This window comes from Panthera onca, chromosome A1, assembly GCF_046562875.1.
Source record: "Panthera onca isolate mPanOnc1 chromosome A1, mPanOnc1 haplotype 2, whole genome shotgun sequence".
In the NCBI taxonomy this organism is placed as follows: domain Eukaryota; kingdom Metazoa; phylum Chordata; class Mammalia; order Carnivora; family Felidae; genus Panthera; species Panthera onca.
The window spans coordinates 190,400,966-190,423,798 of NC_138339.1; the positions used below are offsets into that span (position 1 = coordinate 190,400,966).

Here is a 22,833-nt window from a genome sequence, read left to right on the forward strand (position 1 = left end):
AACCCCAGCTGTGTTCATTTTACTTAATTTTCCCTCAAAGTGGAGATCAATAAGGATGAAATACTGTGCATATGTAGCACCTTGTTTCGAAAGAGTCCAACAGGCTTTAAGCATATTATGCCATTAATCTTCCCAGCGGTCTGAGAGAAGGAAGTGACAAGTGTAATGTCCCTGTGCTTGCAAATGAGGAAACCAAGGAATGACAAAGGGGATTGAATGTCCAGGAACACAGTGGAATCGGTGGCAAAGCTGGAAGAAAGAAATTGGGTATTGGGAATTGTGATTATTTTAAGGGCGTAAGAATACCCATAAATTAAATAATAAGATAAAACCCAGCTGCTGATTGCTGAGTGTGTTGAAACCAAAGTAGGGAACATGTGGGCCTTCCAATATGCACAATAGACCTAATGCTCCCAAGGTGCCTAGGATGATGCTAACAGATGCCCTGTTGAGTTTCCTCTCCCTTTGGGCCCCACAGTTGCAGTCACTTCTCACACCACGAGAAATCGTCTGACTGTAATTGGCTACAGATTTCCAACCCTAACTTCAGAGTTTTATTTCTTTCATGTTTGTCTCCTCTCATACTCCAAGTCAAATTATCCACCTATTTTCTTTCCTCTCCAAAGTCTACCTATATAAGGGTTGATTAAATTCCTGTCATTTTTCTTGTTTTAAAAAAGTAAATGGCCTAGAAGACCATATTTTCTCAATACAGGCATTGGTGAAATGAAATTTAAATACAGTATAAAGTCTTCTAAAGCTATTCATCAAATGAGGGTAGTTTTTTTTTAATACACTTGAATCATATTTATGGCTGAGAATATTGTTATAACAGCTGTTAGGAAAGCAGGAGTTCAAATTTTTGTAAGTCATCAGCCAATTAAGAATGTCAAAGTATCTCTTAAACACTTTAAGGTTAGTCGATGAGCAAGTTACTTTGATATCAAAATCACGTCTCTTAGGGCGCCTGGGTGCTCAGTCAGTTAAGCATCTGACTTTGGTTCAGGTCATGATATCACCATTCATGAGTTCAAGCGCCACATTGGGCTCTGTGCTGACAGCTCAGAGTCTGGAGCCTGCTTCAGATTCTGTATCTCCCTCTCTATGTGCCCACCCCCTGTTCATGCTCGCTCTCTCTCTCTCTCTCTCTCTCTCTCTCTCAAAAATAAATAAACATTAAAAAAATAAAAAATAATGATAAAAAACATCAAGCCCTGAGAGAAGAGTGGGGTGACTTAGGAGTGAACACCAGAGGCAGCTGCTTACTTAGCATTTTCCCCTCTTCTCATCCTTCCAGAGTTTTGTTTCCAGTTTAATAATTATAAATTTCAATTAATAACCTGGTTCAAAGCAAGCACTTCATAGCATTAATGGGGTTAAAGGAAGAACATGAATTAGTGTATAAGAACTTTTCTAGGAGATCTCATCACCACCTGGGGTGAAGGAGTGAACTTTTGCTGAATACTGACTGTTGCCGTACATGAATGAGCAGTTATATCTCTACTGATTGAGGGGGGGGGGGGGGGGGGGGCGGGGTATGCGTGTGTGTATAGGGTAGAGTGAATAGAAGAAATCAGTGACCTGTGCCTAGTTCAGATAGTTCTTGTAAAATCTGTTATAGTAGTAGGAACAGGAAAGGAGTGTAAAGAACTACTATGAGCTAGTAGTAGTTATTACTAGAGTCCATGGGCATGAACCCTAGAGGCTTTGAATGTGAACTTCAGAAGTATTGTGGTAGGTAGTTGTTTGTTCGTCATGCTAAAATAGTGCCATCCAGGGAACAGCACTGGGGAGCAGAGTCTCCTTCCTGCTGCCTTTGAATTTAGACAAATAAAAGAAGGAGCAGTCTACTTTCTCTTGCCCATTAATGGAGTTTCTCTAGCTTGCATCTCTTTAGGAAAAGCTACCTTGGATGAAATGTTACTGTTTCACTTTCTACAAAGTGATTAGCATCTCCAATACCTACCTATAGTAACTGCTGCAAGTTTCAGGTGTCATGGGCCTATAGTTTCAGAAAGCTTCCACAAGGTAGAGGATTTACACTGTTTCCATGCATAAGATTTGTAAGCCAACTTCTGTATCTGCATAAAACATTAGGAAACACATATCCTTAAAAAAGAGCTTGATTGATAAAACATTGTTATGGGCTGAATTGCAGCCTCTCAAAAAAAGATATGTTGGAAGTCCTAACCTCCAGCACCTCTGTCAGGCAGTTAGTTAGGCAGAAGCGAGGAGATCCTGGCCATCCCCTGGGAGCCACCCTGGAAGGTTAACAGCCACACCTTCAGAGCCACCCGTAAGAGCCTAGCACAGGAAAAGCCTAGCACAGAACTGGCTCAAAAGCCACAGGGGACTTCTAAGAGCTAAGCATGCACACAAAGGGTCCAAATTGTCCTTAACTACCTTTAAGGTCACAACAACAGCTCATTAGACACTCATCAATATACAATACATAAATAACTACAATTATAACAGAATGCATCACGGGTAGGCACATGCGCAGAGGCCAAAATGTTATATAACAAAGAGCTGTCAATCAAACCCAAATTTACATATGCGATAAGCAGGCTTACAAGGATGCAGCTAGAGCTTTTCGGTGCCATTGCCACTCTTGCTCCAGCAGTGGTCCACTTGCACACTTGAAATGCACTATACTTATCTATTCAATAAACTCTATCTCCCCATTCTGGTCTTGGGTCTCCAATTCTTTGGTGTATCTGGGACAAGAACCCAGTGACCTGGTAACACCTCAGAATATAAACGTATTTAAAAATAGAGTCATTACAGACAGAGATAATCAAGTTATAATGGGGTCATGAGGCTGGGCTCTAATCCAATATGACTGGTGTCCTTTTAAAAAGGGGGCATTTGGACACAGAGACAAACATGAGTAAAGAAAGACAATATATGAAAAGACAGAAGAAACACAGGGAGAACACTATGTGAGGTAAAAGTGGAGATAGGAATTACGTGTCTACGAGCCAAAGATTGTCAGTGATCCATCAGAAGCTGCAGGAGAGACACAGAAAAAACTTCCTCGTACAGTTCTCAGAGAGAATCAACCCGCCAGTTTTGAACCTCTAGCATTCAGAAGAGTGAGACAATAAATTTCTGTAATTTTAAGCCACCCAGTTCTTGTTACTTTATTATGCAGCCCAAGGAAACCAATGTGCACATTATTATCTCATTTTATTTTATTTACTTTTAAAAATTTTGTTTTTAAATATTTTCTCCATGCAGCGTAGGGCTCAAACTGACAACTCTGAGATCAAGAGTCATGCACTCCACTGACTGAGCCAGCCACGCATCCCTAATATACCATTTTAATTACTAGTTTCTAATATATAAGAGAAAAGAACTAGACTTGGAGCAAATATTCCAAATAGCGTTTTTATTCCAAATAGAAGCAACTGCTTTTAGTCTCTCAGAGAAAATGTCTTTATGTTTGAGCAAATACCTTCATGTCCATAGGTGATATTCTTAGTTAAGACTCATCACCAAAGTTTTCTAGAGATCATAATCCCTCTCCAACTTATATCTCAGCTTACACCATCATACATTAACTCCTTAATTAGGTTTATAGCCTATATGGATCAGTAATCCTGCTTGCCACAGACCCCAATGCAGCAAGTATGTCAATACCCAATTCAGACTAGAGTGGATTTGATATCCTTATGTTTTAAATTTTCTATGGTTATGAAGGACAAACCTCAGTAAATCTTGCTTCATTTTAATCTGTGACTTTTCTTTTTTTTTTTTCTTTTTTTTTTTAATGTTTATTTATTTTTGAGACAGAGAGAGACAGAGCATGAACAGGGGAGGGGCAGAGAGAGAGGGAGACACAGAATCTGAAATGGGCTCCAGGCTCTGAGCTGTCAGCACAGAGCCCGACGCGGGGCTCGAACTCACAGACCGTGAGATCATGACCTGAGCCGAAGTCGGACGCTTAACCGACTGAGCCACCCAGACGCCCCAATCTGTGACTTCTTTTCGACATTAGTTATTCCCAGTTAGACTCCAATGGAAAGTCACTAATTATGACTCCTATCAAAACTGGAAGCATTTTTGCCACCTAGTAACCAAATGGAATTTCTACTGAAAGAAATGCTTAAACATGTGGTCTATTCTGAGAAAAAAAAAGGTACAGCTTTCACTCTATAACAGTTTACTCATTTTTGTCCTCTTGAGAGTAATAAGAGTATTACCAAAAGTGGTGTCTGAATGTTTCAAATCAGAAGATGAGAAAGCAAATTCTTCTTTTTGAATGGCCTAAATTTGATTGTAAATCTCACTATTGTTTCTCTTCTGCAGGACTAGGAAGAGGAGAAAGTTATTTTGGTCTTAATTCACTCACAAGAGCATCTTTGTTGAGCCAACCAGAGCCAGTTACTGTTGTGTGGGTAGTGTCTGTGGCAGTTGAGTGAAACTGAAGACATTTGACACATCGTGAAGAAGTTTAATCTCTTGCCAACCACAAGTAACTAATTGCCAGAGAGAGTTCCTTCCACAAATTTGAGATTTCAGAGCACTCTCTTTGCAAGAAATCTTGGCTTCAGTGAAAGGACATCTGAGCCTATATTTTCTTTTCATTTTTCTATGGAGGTTGTCTCTGTCTTTGTCTCTACCTTTCATGCATATTTGATCACTCTTTCCATCTGTTAAAAAAGAATTCCTTTTTTCTTTAGAAATAGAATTTCTATTTCTTTCTGGCATATACCGCCAAAAGTTTTGTTTTGTTTTAGTTGACACACACTGTAACTTTAGTTTAGGTGTATGACTTAGTGGTTTGACAAGTTTATCATTTTTTTATGCTCACCACAAGTATAGCTATCATCTGTCCCATTATATCATTATTATAATATCACAAACAGTATTTCTTATGCTCTATTTTTTTTTTATTTTATTTGAATTCCAGTATAGTTAATATACAGTGCTGTATTAGTTTCAGGTATAAACTACAGTGATTCAAAATTCTACGTATTACTCAGTGTTCATCACGATAGTACACTTTTAATCCTTTTCACCTGTCTCCCCCCCACCTCCCATCCGGTAACCATCAGTTTGTTCCCCATAGTGAAGAGCCTATTTTTTTCTGGTTTGTCTCTTTTTCTCTTTGTTCCTTTGGGTTTTTTTCCTTCAAATTTCACATACAAGTGAAATCATATAGTATTTGTCTTTCTTTGACTGACTTATTTCACTTAGCATTATGCCCTCTACATCCCTCCATGTTGTTGCAAATGGCAATATTTCATTCTTTTTTTGTACCTGAATAATATTCCATTATATATAATGGAATTATCCATCTACTGATGGACACTTGGGCTGTTTCCATATCTGGGCTATTGTACATAATGTTGCAATAAACATTTGGGTACACATATCTTTTCCAATTACTGTTTTCATACTCTTTGGGTAAATACCCAGTAATAGAATTACTGGATCATATGGTAACTCTATTTTTAATTTACTGAGAAACCTGCATACTCTCTTCCACAGTAGCTCCACCAACAGTGCACAAGAGTTCCATTTTATCCACCTCCTCACAAACATTTTTTTCGTGTGTTTTTTACTTTACATTCTTACAGGTGTGAGGTGACATCTCATTGTGGTTTTGATTTGCATTTCTCTGATGGTGAGTGATGTTGAGCATGTTTTCGTGTGTCTGTTCGCCATCTGTATGTCTTCTTTGGAGAAATATCTGTTCATGTCTTCTGCCCATTTCTTAATTGTTTATTTTTTGGGGTTGAGTTGCATTTTGGATACTATCCCTTATTGGATATGTCATTTGCAAGTATGTTCTCCCATTCAGTAAACTGTCCGTTAGTTTTGTCGATTATTTCCTTTGCTGGGCAAAGGTTTTTTTTTTTTTTTTAATTTTGATGTAGTCCCAATAGTTTATTTTTGCTTTTGTATCCCTTTCCTTAGGAGACATATCTAGCAAATTGTGGCTGAAATCAAAGAAATTACTGCTTGCAGTCTCTTTTAGAAAATTTTTGGTTTCAGTTCTCACATTTAGATCTTTAATCCATTCTGAGTTTATTTTTGTGTATATAGTAAAAAGTGTTCCAATTTTATTCTTTTGCAGGTAGCTGTCCGGTTTTCCCAACACAGTTTTGTTGAAAAGACTGCCTTTTCCCCATTGCATATTCTTGACTGTGTTGAAGATTAATTGACCATATAATCATGGGTTTACTTCTGGATTTTCTATTCTTTTCTATTAAACTATGTGTCTATTTTTTGTGCTAGTACCATAGTTTTGATTACTATAACTTTGTAGTATATCTTGAAATCTAGAATTATGATACCTCTAGTTTTGTTTTTCGGGGCTATTTGGGGTCTTTTGTGGTTCTATACAGATTTTGGGATTATTCTAGTTTAGTGAAAAATGCTATTGGTAATTTGATGGGTATTGCACTAAATTTGTAGATTGCTTTAGGTAGTATGGACATTTTAATATTTGTCTTCCGTTCCATGAGCATAGAATATCTTTCAATTTGTGTCATCTTCAATTTCTTTCATCAATGTTTTATATTTTTTCAGAGTACAGTTATTTCACCTCCTTTGTTAAGTTTATTCCTAGGTATTTGATCATTTTTGGTACAATTGTAATGGGATTGTTTTCTTAATTTCTCTTTCTGTTACTTCGTTATTAGTGTATAGAAATGCAGCGGAGTTCTGTATATTGATTTTGTATCTTGCAATCTTACTGAAATCATTTATCAGTTTTACTTGTTTTTGTAGAGTCTTTAGGGTTTTCCAAATACAGTATCATGTCATCTGTGAACAGTACAAGTTTTACTTCTTCCTTACCAGTTTGGATGCCTTTTATTCCTTTTTCTTTTCTGAATGCTGTGGCTAACTATTGCAGTACCATGTTGAATAAACCTGGTGAGAATGGACATCCTTGTGTTGTTCCTGACCTTAGGAGAAAAGTTCCCAGTTTTTCACCATCGAATATGATATTATCTGTGGGTGTTTTCATATATGGGCTTAATTTTGTTGAGGTATGTTCCCTCTAAACCTACCTTGCTAAGAATTTTTATCATGAATGGATGTTGTACATCATCAAATGCTCCTCAGCATCTATTGAAATGATAAGATATTTATCCTTTCTCTTGTTGATGTGATGTGGCACCTTGATTGATTTGTGAATACTGAACCACTCTTGCAACCCAGCAATAACTCTCACTTGATCATGGTGATTGATTTTTTTTAAGTTTATTTATTTACTTTGAGAGAGAGAGAAAGAGAGAGTATGGGAGAGGAAAGAGATAGAGGGAGAGACAGAGAGAATCCCAAGCAGGCTCCACACTGTCAGTGTAGGATGATTTTCTCCTGCATTTTGTTGATGTGGTGTATGACAATTGATTAGTGAATACTGAACCATCCCTGCATCCCTGGAATAAATCTCACCTGCTTATGGTGAATATTATTTTTAAAGTATTTTTGTATGTGTTTTGCTAATATTTCATTGAGAATTTTTGCATGTAAGTTCATCAGGGATATTGACCTGTAGTTTTGTGTGTGTGTGTATGGCATGGGGGGGGGGGGGGGTCTTTTTCTGGTTTTGGCAATGTTGTCGTTTTAGAATGTTATCTGGAAGCTTTCCTTCCTCTTCTATGTTTTGGAATAGTTTGTGGAGAATAGGTATTAACTCTTCTTTAAATATCTGATAGAATTCACTTGTGAATCCATCTGATCCTGGACTTTTGGGGCTTTTTTTGTAGTTTTTTTGATTTTTGAATCAATTGTGTTACTTTTAATTGGTCTGTTCAGATTTTCTATTTCTTCCTGCTTCAGTTTTGAAAAATTTTATGTTTCAAATATTTGATCCATCCCTTCTAGGTTGTGCAGTTTGATGTCGTATAGTCAAAATTCTCTACTTCACATCATTTTCTAGACATGCTAACTTGGTTCTAGCATAAGTGAAGTTCTCCAGAGAGAAGAACATGAATGATCAAATACTTAAAAGAGACTTGTCTACATTTAAACATGTTATTAAATCAAATCTGTAGGCTAAGAAAAATGACTAATAGTTCATTTGCAAGCTGAATTACTGCATTTGCATAATTTTTTAAATCCCAAAGTTTTTGTTCTTGATCTGACAAGATATGTGAATAACTGAAAACATAACATACAAATTCCTGTTTTACGTTTTCAGAAAAATATTGTTTCTCCAAGTGTTTCTAAAGTTTCCTAATCCACAAGGCACAACCTTAAGCAAATGCAGATCCATGTATCTGAGAGCTAGAGGAATTTATACAAATTAGGAAGTGGTAAGACGAGCCCCAGACAAAGTATGGTCTCAGGTAGCAATACAAGAATGAGGTGACTGCACATGTCAATCAATCCACTAAAATTAATTAGGCAATGCTATACACGTTTGCAGCATAAGACCTACAAAAGTGATGGTCATTATCCTAAAGGCTCTCATATCAACTTGATATTGAAGTGTTGACTTCTTTGTCCTAGGCTGGTCAAGCTTTTATGACTGTCAGACACTGGGGAGAAGAAAGGTTCTAACGTTTTTCTTTAAAGGAAGAGAAACACTTTAGGATTTACTAAGGTCTTACTAACAGGAGTTAGTGTAAAAATTAATACCCTGAGGTGGCCTGCACTTACTAAGTACATTTCCAAGTGCCTAAATTCTCATGACAGAGAATATTCCATATATCCAACTGTACCGAATGACAGAGAAATACTCAGAAGACACGTGAAAAATACTGCTAAAAACTTTTAATCCCTGGTCAGTTTAGGGATTTGAGAAGAAAGACATAGATGATAAATGTATCCTATAAGTCAAATGGTCTTGTATTCCAAACCTGGCTCCATCATTTATAAATGATATGACCTCAGTAAAAGTGTCCTTATTTCTTTTTGCACCTCAGTTCTGTCACCTATAAAAAGTGGAAAGTATTGTGCTCACTTCAGCAGCAGATATACTAAAATTGGAACAATCCAGGGAAGATTAGCAAGGTCCCTGCACAAGGATGACACACAAATTTATGAACCATTCCATATTTTTTTTAAGTGGCAAATGTACTACTGCATAAGGTATGATCTTTAAATGAGATAACACCTCTTTTAATACTACTTAATTTAGAATTAGGCTCACAGTAAGCATTTGATAAATGTTAACTCTTATGTACTAGCAAATAAATATATGTAATATATATTACTGTGCATATAATATATAGCATGCATATATATAGTGCATATGATTTAAATATATAATTCAGTTCTGTAAGTGAATAGGTACCCTTCAATTAATCTACAAAAGGCAGTTTGCCTGGACATGATGATCATCTACTCTAATCCAGCAAGTATATCTTTCTTTAGAAAAGTCAATCTACAGGGAATATAGTCAATTTTGTATAACTTTGTAAGGTGACAGGTGGTAACTATACTTTTTGTGGTGAGAATTTTGTAATATATATAAATGTCAAATCACTATGTTGAACACCTGAAACTAATACTGTATGTCAACTGTACTGTAATTTAATAAAATCAGGGGCACCTGGGTGGCTCAGTTGGTTGAGCATCCGACTTGATTGTGGCTCAGGTCACTATCTCACCAAACATGAGATGGAGCCTCACGTCAGGCTCTGTGTTGACAGCATGAAGCCCGCTTGGGATCCTCTCTCTCTCTCTCTCTCTCTCTCTCTCTCTCTCCCTCCCTCCCTCCCTCCCTCCCCTGCTCAGCTCTCTCTCTATCAAAATGAATAAACTTCTGTAAAAAAGTATCAATCTTATCATTATTTGTCAAAGAAATAGATAAAATCCTGTGCTTATTTGACTCAGAAAGAGCTAAGTTAGAACCCTGACTCAACCATTTAATATATAAGTGACTTTGGGTGTAATGTTTTTTCTCCCTGTGTCCACAGGGAAAATTAGGATAATAAAAGAGCATTTATCTCATATACATTTTTTAAGAGATAATATATACACAGTGCTTAACTCAGAGCTTGGCATTTATCTAAAACTCGCTATCAGTTACTATTACTGATTGTTATTAGTTTAAAAAGGTCTGTGTCTACCAATTTATTAGGTTGGTGGCATAGGTGTTTCTTTAGTTGCAGCTCTCTTAGCTGAGATCAACAGTCCATGTACATAAGTGGAATTGGTGGACTCTAGTCAACTAAAACACATTACCAATGTCTAGGGGCCAACAGGAAGAAAGTAAGTTATTTTCAAAATGTTCTGCTGCAATGACATATGTTTTATAAGTGAGACAAAAGGATACAGGTTGTTGTATAACACATGCCAGCATTCCCCACTTCCCTTTGTAGCAGAGTAACTAGCAAAACTCCTAATTATTGAGCAGGTACTTTGTAAGTATAGTGCTAACCACTGGAGACAAAAGATTAAGAAATAGATATCCCCTGTTCCCTTGTGGGGTTATAATCTAATAAGGACGGTAAGCACTTAAAAAGTATCTCACAACTAAATATATAATTATAAATTGTGTAGGTGCTGTAAAGAAGAAGTAAAATGTGTAGCTGGAGAGAGGGAAACAGAATCTGAAGCAAGCTCCAGGCTCTGAGCTGTCAGCACAGAGCCCAAGGCGGGGCTTGAACGCATTATCCGTGAGATCATGACCTGAGCTGAAGTCGGACGCTTAATGGATGAAGCCACCCAGGCGCCCCGGGAAAGGTATTTAAAATACAGTTTGGGGGCACCTGGGTGGCTCAGTCAGTTAAGCATCCGACTTTGGCTCAGGTCATGATCTCGGAGCTGGTGGGTTCGAGCCCCGCGTCAGGCTCTGTGCTGACAGCTCAGAGCCTATGTCTCCTTCTCTCTCTGCCCCTCCCCCACTCATGCTCTCTCTGTCTCTCTCTCTCTCTCAAAAATAAATACACATTAAAAATATTCTAATAAGAAATAAATTACAGTTTGAAAGGCAAAGACAAAAAATAAATTTAAAATTTCTAATTACTAGGTAAAATGATTGTTACATGAAAAGAAAAACCATAAAGCAGAGAGTTTCCATGCAAACTCAGAATTCCTTCTAATCCTGTATTTCTGTGATTCCATGAACAGCAAGAGAATTTAAAAAAAAAATTTTACTATAGTTGACACAGTTGACACACAATGATGTTACATTATTTTCATAGTGATTCGACATCTCTACACGTTATGCTAGGATCACCACAAGTGTAGCTACCATCTGTCACCACACAATAATACTGCGATACCATTGACTATATTCTCTACACGGAAAGAGAATTTTAATTGGCAGTTAACTCTTTAGTAATTAGACCCGGATGATTATATCTGAATATTCAAAATCCCAGGCTAAAATTTCTATCTCAATTTTAAAGCCAAAGAAGTACACATGAACAGAAAGATATTATTGAAACTTGATGGGATGAGATTCATGATGTGCAACAGTGAAAGGGCACAGCTTATCAAAAAGAAACAGATGCAATAGAAAAAGGAAGGCACTCTGCACTGTATGGGGATTCAAAGTTGAGAGTAGACATATGGTAGGAAAAAATTTATGTGTCAAAAAGAAAACCAAATGTGAGAGTAACAAGAATCCTTGAAACGTATAGACCAGAGAGAGAATATAGATGACATTTTCCTTAAATAAATAAAATACTTGGAGAGTCAAGCTGTAGTAGTGATGAAGAAGAACTCCAATCATCCTTACAACTCTTAGAGGGCTTAACTCATCAACAGAGTATAAAATATGTTTTCTTGCCTTGATACCAATTTAGTTCTTCAGATGGGAAAAGAAGAACTTGAGAATCTATTACTCTGAGTCTAATTTTGACCACCAGAGAAGTGATTTGTTATGTAATGTATTCCAAATTTTGGGACAGACCATTTTGCTTCAGGGATTTTAATAATGAAGGAATAAAAAAAATATTCACAACATATTCCTTGGAAGAGCACTAACTTTCGGATGTGAACCTTTATGCCATGTAACTCATTACTCTTGGAAGGCTCTTAAAATAATAAAATGTCATCTAGGTCTACTACTATATTCTCATGATGAAGCTGTTTATTCATCCAGGTAAGATGTAGGTCTCATTGATCAGGTACTTTCCATTTAACTGAACTCTAAATGGGTGATTAGTGTGGAGAGCTTCAATTGTTGGCCTCTAAATACCTATGTTAGCCAAGACTTTACTGAAAACGATGGTTCTCAAACGTTAAGATATATTGGAATCAACTGGAAGACTTTTTAAAACACAGTGCTCTATGCTCCATCTCCAGAGTTTTTGTTTTAGAAGGTCTGAAAATTTGCATCGCTAACTAGTTCCCAGACACTGATGTTACCAGTCTTCTGACCACTTTGGGAACCTCCTATCTAACAGAAGAAACAATATCATGTTGAAATGTCTGTAATCAAAACCTTCTCTTAAGGCAGGTGAAATCAGTGGCTCAATTCTCTTCTTTCTGCCAGAAAAGGAGCCACTCCCCAGTTTCTCAATCCTGTCTACACAATAGGAACCGTCCCTGGGAAGTTTTTAAAAAATATTTCTGTCCAGGCTTCCTCTACCTCTGGCTCTGATTAAATGAATCTGCACTTCCAACCCGATCATCCCACCCAGTTAAGTTTCCAGGTGATTCTATTCTGCAATCAGTGTTGAGAATCACTGACTTTCATGTTGACAGGTCTTGAGTATTTAGCTCCTCAACCTGATCCTGTTGGCATCACCAGTTAACAGCTGTCATCTAAGCAACTTACCCTCAAACCTTGAGTTAATTAGGCATCATGCATTAGTGAGGAGCTAAACACAAAAAGGGTTACCACCATCTAGAAACCTTAATTTTGAGTTGACGGGTCAAATACTAAACATTTTTACTACCATGGGCAACAACAAACAAGCATGTCTTGAATAGTTACAGCATACTAGGGGAAAACAACCCTTCGTGTTCATTCCACAAGTAAAGAGGGAGCCCTGGTTCTCACACACAGGAACTTAAGTTGTTAGCTTCCTATCAGCATGTTCAGAGACGATAATCTTACCTATTGCCCTGGAAAATCCCTTTGCAAAAGTCAAGGCTGGGGGGAGGATAAAATTGTTGTAATAGACGGTACACAGTAGCTGCTCAAATGTGACTCACTTAAAGCCTGATAATTTTATGCAAGTGAAATTTTTAGAAATGTAAGCTCTTCTTTCAAATAACAATATTTCCCTTTGTTTTAAAATCATTGACTGTCAATTCTACCTATATTCTTTGTATCCAATACCTAATGCTTTTTTTTTTACCTCTGAAACCAATGACTGAATTGCTGCACATGAAAAAGAATGGGAAGTGAATTTTAATTCTACATTGTTCATTTGAGTTTCATTCCTTATTTATATGTCCTAAAAAACCACTCCCCAAATCAATGGACTAGCATATATGGACACATGTTCATTATATTATTTTTTTTCTCAGGACTGTGTTCAGGAACAAACTGATAGATATGGATAGAAGTTACGGATATTGCTCATATATTATCTATCTTCTAAGCAATGAAAAAAGATTATCTACAAAGTTACGGATATTGCTCATATATTATCTATCTTCTAAGCAATGAAAAAAGATTATCTACATGATAGCTGTATACGTTATCAGTGATAATTTCATCTGCATGCAAGTGAAATATTTAACCATTATCATTATAAGAATATCATATAGTTTACTAAAACAACTGATCATATTTGCCTCTAGATTAAAGAAAACATATTACTTTATATTTGCAAAGGTAAGTAGGCATTTTCATAACTACCATGACGAATATTTAAATATATGTAACTAAATTTTCAACCACAAGTTCTCAATGTTTATTGCTTCTGAACATATTTTCCTCAATTCAATAACTTTTCTAATAACAAATAATTTGTGCAAAAGATTTAGTGTGCTTACTAAACACTAAAGTTCAGTACATGCAACACAGAATCTAGAAGTGCTAAGGAAAGAGTGAAGAAAGATCACCTCAGAAACTCAGAAATTTACTTACAGAATTCAACCCTAGAGTACTTGGTAAGTGTTATGTTTCTTTCTAAAAGCAATGGAGAATTCATCACTTAACTCTGAGCAAGAACCAAAGAAATGCATTTTTGAAGACTGACTAAAATGTGAACCTTAAATGGACAAGAGAACTTTAACAAGGTCTTGTGCAATTTGTGGCAGCAGCAAAACAAAAATCGGTAAGCTACATACTTGTGCATTCATCTCTCAAAAGAGAGAAGAACCTGCACTTTGCATAAATAGCTAACTGAAACATTAAGTATGCACAAGTGCACTCTAATTTGGGAGACTCCATTCGTTTCTTTAAGAACTACATTGGACAGACAGCTTCTTTAGATGTGTGTATATTATGTTCTTGAGATAGCAAATAGAGATGCTAGTTTTTTACTTTCAAGAATTATTTTTCAGTTTTCTTGTTGTCAAAATTACTTATAAGTTTCCAGAAGCAGCATTAAATTTAGATAGTCTGGGCCCTAATAATAAAAGCATGAGATGAAACGTACCTACCTCTTCAACGTTAGCTCAAGCCCAGCAGAATCAGCAGCACCAAGGACTCTGGAGTTGAATTAAAGAAAGATGTTATTTAATAAAAGATAGAAAGAACTGATATATACATTTTTTCAAGTGTAAGGAGAAGATGGCATAGTGAATACTGATTCTACAGCTTAGTGATCCACAGACACAAGACAGACAGCAAGTATGAGTGCGAGTAGGGACAGGGTAGGGTGACAGATGGCAGTTGTAAACGTCTTCACCTTGTACAATTCTTATAGCATATGATCAGTAAAATTTTGCTGAAAGAATAAAGGCCATATGTATGGTATTATGATCTCAACTTTTTAAAGAAACTGAAAACAGGAAATAAGACTCTATGCAGAAACTAAACATAACGTTTAAACGTGAACATTACAAAACAAAAACGTAAGTAATTTTAACGAGATACACAGAACACAGAATTGCCGATGTTTATAATACCCATTGCTCTTACAATCAAACTGTGTTTGTTAAAGTAGAGAAAGATATACTTCCTGACTTATTTCTTCAACAGGGAGTATTCCCTGCACTCTGCCTCACTCTCTAATTCCTGACCTTCTATAAGCTAATCATTTAAATACATTAGATCCTACTACTTTCCTACTTACATTTTCCAACAGTTTCCAACTGTACTTCACAAAACAAACAAACCCTATGTCATGAACTACAAACCCCTGCATCAGTTGGCCTCTCTCTACTCAAACTTCCCACCTCCAACTCGTCTTCCCCTCTTTTCATATCCCATTGCACTAGGACCTTCTTCTCAGTTCCAGAAATACACCAAGCTGTTCCCCACATCAAGGCCTCCAGGAGCACAGCTCACTCTCTTGGAATATCACACTACTTGTTCCTTGCCTGGGTCACTAGTCATTTCTCAGTCTATGAGGAGACTTTCTCCCATAATCGTGAGGGTAATAGGTCCCCCGGTGTTATTTTCTCTCATTGCTCGCTGCCGTTTCCCTGCATAGTACTTATCATAGGTGACAATCATGGAATTTAAGTATTGATATGATCATCACCAGCTTCTTCCTTTCCAGTGGGAACTCCATGAGGGTGGAAACTGTTTCTTTGTAGCCATCACCTGGCAGAAAGCCTGACATACAGCAGGTGCACGGTGCTTCTGAGATGAGTTTATATCTTAAAATAGTGCCAGGATTCTATTTAAATTGCCTAGAAAAACCTCAGTCTTGTAGGTGAAATGGCAATTTAATGACAAAGAAAAATTCAATTCCACCTAATTGTCCATGAAAAGGCAAAGGTGACTCCAAAGAACTAACAAAAATATGGAATTGGAATAGTAAGAACGAATCTATACTGTGTCTATTACATGAAACCTTAAAGACAGTGTGGAGCAAAATATTTTATTCATTTAATTTTTAAAAATTGTATTATGGTAAGAAGAATTAGCATGAGATTTACCCTCTCAACAAATTTGTAGGTGTGTATAACAGTATTGTTGACTCTAGGTATAATGTTGTACAGCAGATCTCTAGGTTTTATTCATCTTGTTCAACTGAAACTTTATGCCGATTGACTAGTAATTCTCCATTCCCCCATCCCCTCAGCCTCTGGCAACCACCATGTCATGCTTTGATTCTATGAATTTGACTATATTAGATATCCTATGTAAATGGAATCATGCAGGGTTTTTCTGTGCCTCGCTTATTTCACTTAGCATAATGTGCTTAAGGTTCATCCATGTTGTTGCATGTTGCAGAATTTCCTTCTTTTTTTAATGGCTGGATGAAATTCCTTTGTATATATCACCTTTTCTTTGTCCATCCATCTGTTGACAGACATTTAGGTTGTTTCTGTGTCATGGCTATTGTAAATAATGCTATGATGAACATAAGAGGGCTAGTGTGTGTTCATGATCCTGTTTTCAATTCTTTTGGATAAATACCCAGAAGTGGGATTGCTGAATGATATGGTAATTATATTTTTAATCTTTTGAGGACCCCCCTTACTGTTTTCTATAATGACTTCACCATTTACATCTCCACCAACAGTGTGAGAGTGTTCTCATTTCTCCACATCTGCATTAACACTTGGCTTTTGTTTTTTGTTAAGCCATTTTTAAATTTTGAACTTCTAAAATCTCCATAAATACTTATTAAAATAATGTTATATAGCTCTTTTTTATGTTTATTCATTTGTGAGAAAGAGACAGAGCATGAGCAGGGAAGGGGCAGAGAGAGAGGGAGACACAGAATCTGAAGCAGGCTCCAGGCTCTGAGCTGTCAGCACAGAGCCCAACATGGGGCTCGAACCCACAGAAGGCAAGATTAGGACCTGAGCCAAAGTTGTATGCTCAATAAACTGAGCCACCCACGCACCCTTATTGTATAACTCTTAAATCAAGCTCTCTTTTTAAATTTGTTGCTAAGGAAATAAATCAAATCATATAGTGAGCCTCCTACTCCAGGGCAACAGGTATAGATAGTGATGATTTAATAATGAAGAGTCAAGTGATAGTTGGCACTTTCAAAAAGCCAGTGTCACATGAAGCAGAGCAATTCAAATGGTTGCTGAGAACACAGTAACAATTTTCATTTTAAATGTTCAATGCAAAATAAGAAGAAAAAACACATTCTGCAGGATTTCTTTTTTCATTTACAAAGACTACTATTTAAGGAGAAAAGCAAAATAGCAATTAAAAACTGTTTAACAAATATGGGCAAATGACAGTACAAAATGTTAACAACCAGAAGCACTGAACCATGTGGATTTGGACTCCCAAAGTGGCCTTTAAATGATTGGAAAATTCAAGTGCTCTTGTCTGCTATTCTGAAGTGCTTTTGTGTAAGTCAGGAATTGCAACAAGAGGACCGTTCTTGGCTTCATAAGTACTTCCTATGAACTTTTGAAATCCAATCTGTATCTTCATGTACACAAATATCACAAGGGTAATAACTGCAGATGGTAAGTGAACTCTAAATCTCCAGCCTCCTGGGATTTTTCATTCCTAATTTTTGTTATCATAAGCTTTTTTTTTTATCAATACACTATATAAACAGATTCCATTTATAGATATTTTTAGAGCAAAGGAAAAGATCCTATATAATCTCTACTGTCACAATATTTTTGGTTTACTTATCTAAGAGAGAAATGTAGTGGTATGTTCATGTATCTAAAACTTTATTTGGGTGAGTTGATTAAAAGAATAAAAAAGAATGGTATGATTCCTCTGAAAGTCTCCATTTTCCTGCTTTGGGGTAGTGTCACAATAACCATAATATATAGATGGATTCGATTTTCTCTTACATTTTCAGCCCCGACATTTATGATAGGATTTCCTAATGACCCCACAGATCAGGGCTTTTCAGGAGATAAATAATGTCACATCTGTAATACTAATTAATCTGTTTTTTTTTTTTAATAAAAGGAGTTTTAGACAGAGCCTGAATGCATAGTGGCAACTAACCCAGCTCCAAGTCTACCTAGAGATGAAGATGAGAGAGATGGGGATGGAAATGGAGATAGGAAGAGGAGGAGGAGGAAGAGAGAGAGATTCTCATGAAGTGAGGGCAAAGCATAGACCAAATATCACTGGCACCTGTCAGAAGTTTTAAAGTGCTAATTTATATAAATATCCGAGATTATGAGTACGTTTTGGACACAGATTGAAATAAATGCTGGTAAGAGACAGGAGCAAAGTGTGACAAAACATCAAAAGACAGTAATAACCAATAACCAAAAACTAATAGATTACACAGTGCTCTTAAATTTTCTTGTCAGAGGATTTGGGAAGCCAAAAATGACATACAAGAGGTATATTTAAAATTAAGTCTTCTATTTCTTGTTATTTAACTGCACAAATCTATAGATCATAGTCCTATCTTTTGGCAAACTAACATTTTATGCATCTTCAATAAGAACATCATTATTTCCCAGCAAAAGAGTTCAATATTGATACTAATGTTAGGAACAAAATGGAAGAATGTAATTCTGATTTCTACATCTACTTCACTTTGTTTTCTTTTGACTCATAGAAGTGTCCCCTCTCCATTTAAGACTAACCCTTGAACATATGATCTTTGTATGATTCTTCCCCAGTTCCATGCACTTGAACCCTTCTGTCTCCCTCTCCATTGTTGCCTCAAAGATGCCCAAATTCCCCCCAATCTTTGAGCAATCATTTTCCTCTCTTCTTTATTTCACTAAGAAATTTCACTGGGTATATTCCTCCTGCTTCAAGTTCCATCCCTGCCACCCACTTCCTGTGAAAATTGGTTTTTGTCTCATTCTCACCTGAGGCTACTCTCCATAAAGTCAACTTCTAATCATAAAATTCGGTTGTTTTCTAAATCCTCATTGTCATCCTACGCATTATTGACAAACTAGTTTTTCATGAAAAAAAATCTGCTTCCTTGACATCATGAAATATTGCCTTTCACTGGATCCTTCTAAATTTTTGAGGGGTGTTTTTTGTTGTTGTTTTTTTCTCCAACTATTCTTCCCATTCCTTTCACTGCTCTTGTCCCTTAATTGCCAGTGCCCCCTCATCTTGATCCATTGATCTTCCTTTCAATACTCTCTTCATGGATTCCTATAATTTTCATTTATTGGCTCAGCGAAAAGTATGCCATAGAAAACTATGTATCTCCAGCAGCTGCTGAATCCTTCTTGGATGTTGCACTGACATATTCAACTCAGTGTTCTCAAACAAGGTATTTTCCCCCAACTATATCAGCTCCTAAAAATTCTCAATTTTTTTTTCAATTCTCTTTGACTTTTCCCTTTCCATAAATCTTTTTTGTTATGTCCAAGCAGCACTCAAATATAGTGGGTTTGTTTTTCACAGTGCTATTCGCATCCACCTTTTCCTATTTACTTCTGCTGCCATGATTCAACCCTAGATCCTTATTAACATGGTCTCTTCCCCCTTCCTTCCCCTTCAATACCTCTGCTGTCTTGTTATCAAAGTTGACATCCTTCAACATAGCTCAGATTATATGTTTCCTTCACCAAAAAGTTTCAATAGTTCAAATAAAGATCAGACTCCACCTGTCATTCATAGACCTGGTTTGTGTACATAACAACTTACCCCAAAACTTAGTGTCATTAAATAACTGGGTTAGGAATCTGGACAAGGCATAACAGGGATATCTTATCTCTGCTCCACAACATTGAGTGCCTAATCTGGAAGATTTCAAAGTTGTGAACTGGATTCATTTGAAGCTCAGTCACTCACAGGTTTAGCAATTGGTGCTAACCACCTCCTTAAGATGACCTTTTCATTGGGTCTTTGCATGGACTAGTTTGGGTTTCATCACAGGTTGATGGATGAATTCCAAGGGCAAGAGTCACAAGCAAAAGAGACAAGCAGAAACTCTTTTCTTTTTTCTTTTTTTTTTTAACGTTTAATTTATTATTGAGAGAGAGTGCATGAGCAGGAAAGGGGCAGACAGAGAGAGAGGGACAGAGGATCTGAAGCGGGCTGTACACTGAGACCACTGAGCCTGATGCCATTGGTCCCATGAGATCATGACCTGAGTCAAAGTCAGATGTTCAACCAACAGAGCCATCCAAGCATGCCAGAGCTCTATTTTTTTATGAACTAGTCTCAGAAATCACATAGCATCACTTGCACAGTTTTCCATTGGCTGGAATAGTTTCAAGCCCACTCAAGTCCAAAAAGAAACAGAATCTACCTCTTGGAGGGGAATGGCAAAGTTCTGGAAGCATGAGCACCACAAATACGGTTGTTGTCATTTTGGAAAAATACAATCTGCCACAGATCTCCACCAGCTGGTGTTAACCTCCATTCTCAGCTGGATACTGCACTAATGCCATATAGGGTTTTCCTTCTCCAGCCTTTGACTCCTCCTACACATGCACCCTCATCTTGAGGTGGGACATATCACCAACCCTTTATGGAATTATGTCCCAAACTAAACTTAGAAAATCAAAGCAGGGGCAGAAAAACAAAGAGAGATTCATTTACCTTACAATAATCTGGAATTCTAGATGTTATACCATTAGAGATTGCCAATCTTAGCAGCAGAAAGAATTTAAGGCTGTAGGCTCTTCATTCTGAGGCTGAAATTATAACGTGCTTCTTTTCTTCACCCCAATCTCCTATTTACTTGACTTGAAATGACCCTTCCCACCCCAACTCCATCTCCTACTCTAAATCCCTCTGCTTCTGGGTGAACCAATCCAAGCCTGATAAAAGAATGAGAGAAAAAAGGACCATCAATCTCGCAGAATAAATCAATCAAAGACCAGTGTAACCATGGTAGGAGACATATAGAATGGAGAAGAAAAGAGAAATTGAGTAAACTGAGATGAGCTCAATTGCACCTTGCAAGGAAAAGCAAAGACGGGTTTGAGACCTGCCTGTAGGGTTGATGGAGTAATAGAATATACTTTCAGTGATATGACATCCCAACCTCTTATAGCTCAAGAAACATAACTAAGGGTTTAAATAAATTTATTTTTCTTCTTGCAAACTCAGCAAATATCCAACACACTTTCACTTTCCTTCCTCTACACCTCAGCCCCAAACATATGCTTCATCTGGAATAAGTGTCTTCCCCAAATAAACATGTTGATCTTTTCAGCTCCCATTGAAATATCATCTTCTTTATAAAATCATCTCAAAAGTGGTATCTCCCTCAGACAAATACACAAACACAGTAATTTCCTATGTCTTTTATTACACTTACTACATGGATACTAGAGAACATTTTCTATACCCTCTGGCAAATGGAAAGATCCTCAGGAGTAACAGATTCTCACTTCTTTCTTCCCACAGCACGTTAGGCAATGCCTCAAATATAGCGAAGTTGGATTAACACATAACAAATTATTCAAATCTGTGAATGGAATTTTGCTGCAATCATACTTGGGATTTTGAGTATCATTCTGGCTGTTCCTTCTCATAAAAAAGCACACCAAAGCTAAAGAAGTTATAATTAAAAGCAATTATAATGATCAAGTTTTTGCCTTCAGAAGGAAGATGAGATTCTTCAAAAAAGAAAAAAAAACTAAATAATAATAAATTAAGATTGTAAAGACAAAGCTTAATCTATAAAAATTCAAGAGATTATATGTTAAGTGAATTCAAGTACATATAACAAATTTTGGTGTACTATTATTTTTGAAAATCCCTCAAAATTTAAAAATAGTAAAATCAAGACGAATAAAATTTTTGATATGTGGTTAAATTTTTTCCACTAAATTATAATGTACAGTTGGCCAAAATGGTATAAATGTTCCACTCATCTTGACAAAACTTTCGAGGGTTTTCTTCCTGACAACAGGCCCCTGACCACCCTTTCCTTAAAGCTTTTACTTTAAAAACATGCAATTTTAAATCCTTTCTCTGCCCCTTTAAGATATAAAGCTTCTCCCAGCTTCATGCCAGTTTTACAACCTACCAGTGCCTTTCCCAAGGACTTGGGAGGGATCCCTTTGAAATGTAATCATCAGAAAACATAAAGCCCTTCTATGCTAGTTTCTGTGGTACAGTAAGTGTCAATTAGCAAACACAGATGGCCTGATCACACTGACCAACCAGTCACCTAACATTCTCATGCTTTTCCATTAGCTCACAAAGCTGTTTAACTCTCTTGTCTTTTGTTTCAAGAGAGTTAGTATCAATTTCTCTCCCTTATTGCAAAAGTCTTGAATTAAGTATTCCCTGCCTGTTTAACTCCATCAGATGCAAGTTTTCTTTGACAACTGTCACCTAAGAGAATTATCAGCCTAACTGACGCATGTCAAATTTAGAGAAAAAGTGTTAAGAAAATCAAAGTATTTTTTTATTTTTTTTAATGTTTATTTATTTTTGAGGGAGAGAGACAAAGCACAAGTGGGGGAGGGGGAGAGAGAGAGGGACAAAGAGAGAAAAAGAGAGAGAGGGAGAGAGAGAGGATCTAAAGCAGGCTCCAGGCTCCAAGCTGTCAGCACAGAGCTGGACACAGGACTCAAACCCACAAACCAGAAGATCATGACCCAAGCTGAAGTCAGACTCTTAACCGACTGAGCCACCCAGGCTCATAAGAAAAACAAAATATTTTTATAAACCATTCTAAACTAGTTTGGCTCATTAAAGACAAATCCATATACTTTCATACCTTGCCCTTTGGTGTTATCATCAAAGACAGAAGACTGGGCAGAAGTGGACAGAATGCTGAATCCAGGATAGAATTTATTTTTTCAGTCATTTTTTTTTTCCATCTATTCCACAAGATATTTTTGGCCACTTCAAAATACTAGGCACTGTGACTGGGAGTTTACTATTAAAAAGATGACAATATCCAGTCTCCTCCCATATGGACCTCACAGTCTAGGCTGAGGCAGCAAAATGTAAACCGTACA

The 22,833-nt window shown here is 36.8% G+C and overlaps 1 long non-coding RNA gene and 1 other non-coding gene across 2 annotated transcripts in view; one reads left to right on the forward strand and one right to left on the reverse strand.

The window, feature by feature from the left end:
- The window catches only part of LOC132681970 (uncharacterized), a 214,154-nt gene that overhangs the window by 23,060 nt on the left and 168,261 nt on the right, over positions 1 to 22,833 (reverse strand). The window contains exon 3 of the long non-coding RNA XR_009611365.3: positions 14,479 to 14,526. This is a non-coding gene — a long non-coding RNA (uncharacterized LOC132681970). The remainder of the gene's footprint in view (positions 1 to 14,478; positions 14,527 to 22,833) is intronic.
- LOC132682503 (U6 spliceosomal RNA) lies at positions 8,919 to 9,025 on the forward strand. Its single transcript, XR_009611692.1, has one exon. It is a non-coding gene; the product is annotated as a U6 spliceosomal RNA (small nuclear RNA).